Below are 7,262 nucleotides of genomic sequence, written 5' to 3' on the forward strand. Positions count from 1 at the left end.
TCATCCCCCAAATCTCAAACCAACTGATGTAACATAGATAGCACTTCTACTACCAAATCCCAGTTTGTTTCATTGCTGAGTTGAAATCCTACCAAGTCACTTTTGGTAAAGCTGATGGCAGACTCCTAATAGAAAGATATTATAAGTGAGATGTATTTTGAATTGAGCTCCTAGTTCATCAGCATCAATCCAAATTTTCCTTTTATAAATAGAACAATCCTGTTCAACAAAAATCCCATGAAAGTAAATGTGACATGTTATTAGGTCTGATTTGTTAGGGCAAGAAGCTCCATTGGGGTTATCTGTCCCGGATAGACCACTCATTATCTACCTCAAAATTTGCACCAATTATTGACACTGGTTGTTCACTTTATTGTCTCCATTTTTTCTTGTAGAACTAAGTTCTCAGAAGCCACAGGTTTTTTCCCCCTTTTATAAATGCAGGAGTGAACAGAATTCATCTTTGCCTATGAAAAAAACAGTAGAGATGGAGGATAGTGATAGCCCATCTGGCCCTAGTCTTATACACACTTATTCAATAACGCAAACTGAGGCAGGAAGATAATTCAATTAAGATTTATTCAGAACAATCTGCTAAAAGGAATTCCTCTCATTCCTCTCATTCGAACAGGGAATCCCAAAGTGAAAAGCAGCAACATGGTTTTTCTTTTTAAAGTATTTTATGATGTAATTTTGAAAAGTAGCCAAAAGAACAAATTGTCATTGACCTATTTTGGAGAAAGAGGAAAAATACAGAACGCTGGAGAATATAATTTGGTTAACCCGCCCCGCTCCCACCTGCAATGAGAAAAGTTGTGTTGTTCAACTGTGACTATGCAGGGCAATTGGAAGAAAGCATGGAGCTATCATATCTGTGTTGCAGATATTCAGACCACTACCACTATGAAGTGGTACACAAATACTGAAAACAGTAATTCTTTGCTATCATCCAGTCCAATATTGTGGCCTAAAGATTGTTACTATTCTGCAAATAACATCACCATATCTTTGCGATCTTATGTTATTAGTGGTTTTCAGTTTCCCTTCTGTAGCTAAGTAACTGCTACCTCAGCCATGATATAGAAAAAAAATGTTGCAAAACTAGGTTTGTGTCTATAATACTGAAGATGCAAGTTGATCAGTCCCTGGTTAAGTGCTGATATTTGCACCCTCAAATTATCCAGCTAGAAGAAACACTGATCATCTAAGCGGAATGCACAAGCGCTGTTTTACTCTGGGTTCCTAAATAGCTTAAATATCTTTGGAATAATTGGGACCTGTAGATGATACCCTTCTGTCTCAAGTTGACTGGACATATTCTGAAGCAATACACTCTTGGATCTTTAAAAAGGCCCAGAAAAAACTAGGAATCTCAGGAAAATAAAAAATAGTAATTAAAAAAACCACAAATTTCTGCGGAGTTTCATCAGTATCATATATTTGGAAAGCAAATGCCATAACCTTTGTGCTACTAGACCATTCATAGTAAAGTTAGTTCTAAAAAGGCATGAGAAACTTTGATAAGCCATTAACTCAGCTGAATTGGCATCCCTACCTCTGGAAAGTAGCCAATGAATTGCTGGGGATAGCCTGTAATAAATTGTAAGGTGCTATCTCAAATGGACAGGAGTGCTCCAGGCAATATAACATGGAAAATATTATTTGGCAGTGGAACAGAAAAAAAACCCACACTTAAGTCACTTTGACAGTGAGTGGGAGTTTATTAGAGAGCAATGTTTTATCTGATTAGGCAGGAAGGTCATGTTGCAGGTTCTGTCAGTCAAGGAGTGTATGAATGTCTTTTCTACCATGGCACTACCCTCTAGAACCTCATCCATCTGGAGATAAGATTAACCCCAATCCTGCTGGCCTTAGCCTTGCATAAACCTGTGGCCCTGGGCATGTGACTATTACCTGACTATGCTGAGGTTTTTTTTTTGTTTTTTTTTTAACAAAAAATGCTATGTGTATTATTTTGCATTGGTATATATTTATAAATATATATATTTATATTGTGTGTGTCTATCTCTGTTTCTCTCTCTCTGTCTGCCTCTCATTTCTCTAGCTACACATGTATACATACACACATACACATGTACTCCTGCATATCTGTCTGTCTGTCTGTCTTCTGTCTGTCTGTCTGTCTGTCTGTCTGTCTGTCTGTCTGTCTGTGTGTTTATCTATCTATCCAGTGGTGGGTTCTGGACTGGTACATTGTGACGGGGGCAGGCGTCCATCCCTGCAAAAAATATTGTAAAATCATTCATGGTCATGTAATGACCCACTTAACAACTGACATGACTTACAACTGTAATTATAGACTCAATTATAATTGTAAGTCAAAGGTTACCTCTGTTTTAGACTTAAGAACTGCTTGTTAATAATTATGATCAGTGGACGGCTTGATCTCAACAGAATGGTGATTTAAAATTGCACCTTGTGGTGATCCATTCCTTTTATTTTTCCACCCTAAGTATGAAAACAGAATAATAGAGATATCCTTGTAGCTATATATTCTGAATTTGTCAAGCAGTATATAGTCCTTTCACAAGTTTAGATTTTTTAGAGAGCTCTGTCCATTAATCTGTTAAAAGAACCGGGAACAGTATATTTTATTGCAAACTATGCACTAAAGAGGAATTGTTGTTTTTGAAAGCAGAGCAGTTATAATGACATACAATCACAAGGAGGATCATAAACCTGTTAGGCTTCTGTATTTACAAAGGGCTTTGGCAACAAACAGGCATTCAAGCTTGGTTTAACTGTGAAAGCCTCTCCTTTCTGTGTTTATAGTTTTTTCCATCATTCCACTGATTTGTAACAGAAGATTTATATTTGCTGATAAGGCTTATTAATGGTTAAAAAGCTAAAATAATAAAGTTATATAGAATTTAGCAAACACTTTTTCCAAGTTAAATTGGCCTTGTTGAAGAGAGCAAAAGAGCTCTGATAATCTCTGAATACACAGCAATGGATATTTGCTTAGTAAAATATATGACTCTTAATGGTTTTGTTCTTCCTCTCATAACAACTCAGTGAATCTCAAGAAAGATAGAACTACCATAGAAGCACCCTGAAAGTTTAATTGTTCAGAGCATAGGTTTCTGACTTCTGAGATTCTTCTTTGAAGGGTGGATCTAATTTAGATACTTTTCTTTTCTTTTTTTCTTTATATTTTCCACTTCCTGTCAGCTTCCCCATTGAGTGTCCTTGTGAGAAGCTGCCAGAGTGCCTCAGAAATCTCCCGTCCCTTCCCTTCCCTATGTGCCTTCAAGTTAGTGTTGCTAGGAGTCAACACTGACTTGAAGGCACATACAAACAGGACAGACCTCTTCCACTCCACTCAGTTGGGCAGTGTTGAGCTTCAAGGTTTCAAGACAGTGGCCTAGACAGCATATTTCCTGAATGACTATACCACAACTGTGGCTGGTATCTTCAGAGGAAGTTGGTCTACTATGTTGACCATAGACAGCAGATACAAGGACTGACTTTCTTTATAGTCAGGTGATCTGTCTTCCGATTTGTATTTAGCTGATTTGTATATATAGGGAATACACCAAATGTTAAAAAGGAGTCCTAAGAGCCATGTATACATGGTGTGTTCCTTTTGCACTTTCAAACTAGAAGTGCAAGAAATGTGGCCTGATAGGATGAGAAAAGTGATCATTAATGTTTCCTTGCTCCCATTTATCCCAGGCTTCAGAGTCTCCTGTCAGCCATCCATTGACAGGAGTCTGTGACCACCTCTTATCACTATGATTGACTTTGCCTCCTCTGTGTTCAATCCCTTCTCTTTCTCTCTACCTTTCTGTACCTTTTGTGGACAGAATTTGCACGTATGTTATGTGTGTGTGGTGTGTGTGTGTATGTGTATATGTATATGTATATGTGTTGTGGCCCAGCAGGAGCCGTTGGAGCTGCCACCAGACTCCGACAGCGAAGGGCCTTATGAGTCGGCTCTGGAGGATGTGGAGGACTCTGGACAGGGTTCCGACTCTGAGCAGGGTGCAGAGAGGCTGGTTGGCCACCAGGAGGCACCTGAGCCTTGGACCAGTGGGGAGGAGACAAGGGAGTGTGATCCTGACGTCATGCATTGGAGCAGTGGGGAGACAAGGGAGTTGGTCCTGGATGCCTGGCAATGAAGTGCTAATAGGCGTAAGGAAAGTTACGCAGTTACAGGAGATAATTGCACTCAGCTGGTGGTAATTAGGCTCCTCTCAAGACTATAAAAGGAATGATTGTGCACACACTCGTTGCAGGAGTCAACGTATTCACTAGAGCTGGAGAACTCTCGTGGCTAGCTTGGCAGGCTGGATTGCTGCCAAGGTTAGTCTGTGCTGGATTGCTGCCAACGTCTAGTCTGTGTGTTAATAAATCCTTGAAGTATCTTTGTCTAGGCGTGCTTTGGTGTAGGATGAGGGGGGTCAGAACGTATATGTATACATATATGTGTGTTTGTGTTTGTGTGTGTGTGTGTGTGTGTGTGTGTGTGTGTATGTGTATAAATAAAAAATTAAAGTAGCACCATAAGGCTACAAGCTTTGACTCCCTTTGGGCATCTGTGCAATGTCATGAAGCATGTCCCAAAAGAACAGAGTCCCAAAGGCATTTCATTGCCCCCCCCCCTGCTCCCTTCTCTATGGATGCTGATGTTTGCAAGGCTGATACAAGCTTCTTTGTGATTTGCTTCTTTCCCCCCACCCCCCAAATATTGAAAAAGTTGTTCTACGTATGGAAGTCTTCAAACTTGGGTGAATATTAAAGAATAGAATTGAATCCCAAGGCACTGATTTACTTAAAATCTTTGTTCATGTAACTGTGACTGTGTCAATGAATGAATAAAAATGAATGAATTAATTAGAATGAATGAATGAATGAATGCACCTGAAGCAGTGGTGGAATTCATTTTTTTACTACCAGTTCTGTGGGCATCACTTAGTGGGTGTGGCTTAGTGGGCATGGCAGGGGAAGGATACTGTAAAATCTCCATTCCCTCCCCACTCCAGAGGAAAGTTACTGCAAAATCCACATTCCCTCCCAATCAGCTGGGACTTGGAAGGCAGAATATAGATGGGGGTGGGGCCAGTCAGAGGTGGTATTTACTGGTTCTAGGAACTACTGAAAATATCTTCTACCTGTTCTCCAGAACTGGTCAGAACCTGCTGAATACCACCTCTGACCTGAAGGCTAGTCAAGGAATAATAGATGGAAACTGATCAAGGAGAGATTCAACCTAGAAATAAAGAGAAATTTTCTGACAATCAACCAACGGAACAGCTTGCCTTCACAGAAGTTGTGGGAGCTTCATCACTGGACTGCCATCTGAATGAATGAATGAATGAATGAAGCAATCAGTTCTGATGGTTTCCAGTTCTGATGGTTTCAATTCAAATGACAGAAAATATACTTTCTAATTGGAGAAAGCATGGAGGAGACTTAAAAAAAAAAGCAATTTCTCTTCTCAGGTGGGTCATCAAATATATTTCTTCTCTCACTTGCCATTTTGATTCAAATTAACTGAAAACTAATGGAAATATTAATCAGAACCTGTTTCATTCATCTCAGTCATGGGAAAGGAGGTGAACATTAAGCATGATATTTTACAATGAAATTGATCTGTTGTATGAATATAGTTAATTAAGGTTTCAGAACAGCACATCATTTTAATTGATAAAAGGAAGTACCACCAAATACGTGCTTTAAAGGTTATTAGGAAAGAGAACTCTTGAATCAATTTCTCTCCACCCCTGAACAGCCTAATGGGGTAAATTTTATATACACCGTCTCAAATGCAAGGCACATTAATGAAATGATAATTGAGCTGAGAGATGTGTCTCAAAAGCAGAGAACAAACAAAATGTTCTTCAGCTGTGTCTTTTAGGCAACTGAGGTATAGGCACCACTATGAATAACAAACAGTTATGGCTTTTAACACATCTTTGAGGGCAAGATTTGCACTAACAAAGGGATACAATTAGTTTTTCCCCTATTATTCTTTTCATCCATTTCTATTTTATGCTTTTGATAATTTTTTAATAATTAACATATTTTAGACAAGCTTTTGCCACCCCCCACCCCACAGTAGCAGAAATAGTGCCCTTGTGGGACTATTAGGTAGGGAGGTTTAAGAAGTGCTACTGATAAGGAAGTTTACATTGGAAGAATTGATATGTTTTTAAGGATAGTTGGGACTATTTTAGCCTGATATAAGGTTATAAAAACAGACAGATGTCAGCTGATATCAGCTTCCTTACCGGTAGCATTTTCGATTATCTCCAGTGGACGGAGAAGAAGGAAAATGTGGAAGGAGATTCTGGTAGATTCAAGTATTTTGATTTGGTATATGAATAAGAAGCCATGGGTGCTGCATTTCCTCCTTTTGCTTTATCTAACTTTCTTTTGGGATAACTATAGACATGACATGTACTGTACAATTTCTAGACAGGGATCTAGTTTTCTTCATGACATCTTAATGCTTACTCTTCTGCAGTTGGCCATTTGTTTTTCTGACACAGTAGGACATAGACAGCTTTCAAAAGGACATTTGTGCTGACCTTTTAGAAGCTGTGTAGGGGATTTCTGTGTATTGCATACTTAAAAGTGGTTTGTTGCAAATATCAGTTCAGAAATGAATATTCTTCAAGATGACTGCAGGGAAAAGCTGATTATAGCCCTAATTCCAACAGGGAGAGAGCAAATCAGTCTACAATGTTCTCTCCAGATTAATACGCAGGAGTTGTTGATAAGGGGATGTGGGATGCAGATGAAAGAAGAATGATCTGAAACCAGCTTTAAGCAAAAATAGTGTTCCAAAGAACTGAACAAAAATGTGTTTCCTTTGTAACAATCAGATGTGGTTGGATCAATTTTAATAAGGATAGTTTTTTATGTGCGAGAGTCAGGGCCGTCCCCAGGAGAGTCTACTACCCTATCCTCTTATTTTTTTCATTGTTACTTACACATTAATAGAACCATTGTTATAATCTGGGACTGTGGTAAAACATAATCTCTAATTATAGCAAAGCAATGATGAAAAACATTGGGCCACCATCCTTACAAGTAATAAGTCTGCTTCTCAGCCAAATTTCATCGAAACTAAAAGAGATAGCCATCCATCTCATTTCTGAGATTTTGGGCAACTAGCAATGCATTAAAACATAACATTTTTTAAATAATCACTATTACAATATTTATGCAAGGCAGCTAAAGTCCTAGCCCAGTACCAGTGGAAGCAGTCAAGTTATAAAAGCTTTTTGGGATTA

The sequence above is a fragment of the Thamnophis sirtalis genome, unplaced genomic scaffold, assembly GCF_051295495.1.
Source record: "Thamnophis sirtalis isolate CommonGarterSnake01/CBP01778 unplaced genomic scaffold, rThaSir2_p1.2 scaffold_3, whole genome shotgun sequence".
Taxonomy (NCBI): Eukaryota; Metazoa; Chordata; class Lepidosauria; order Squamata; family Natricidae; genus Thamnophis; species Thamnophis sirtalis.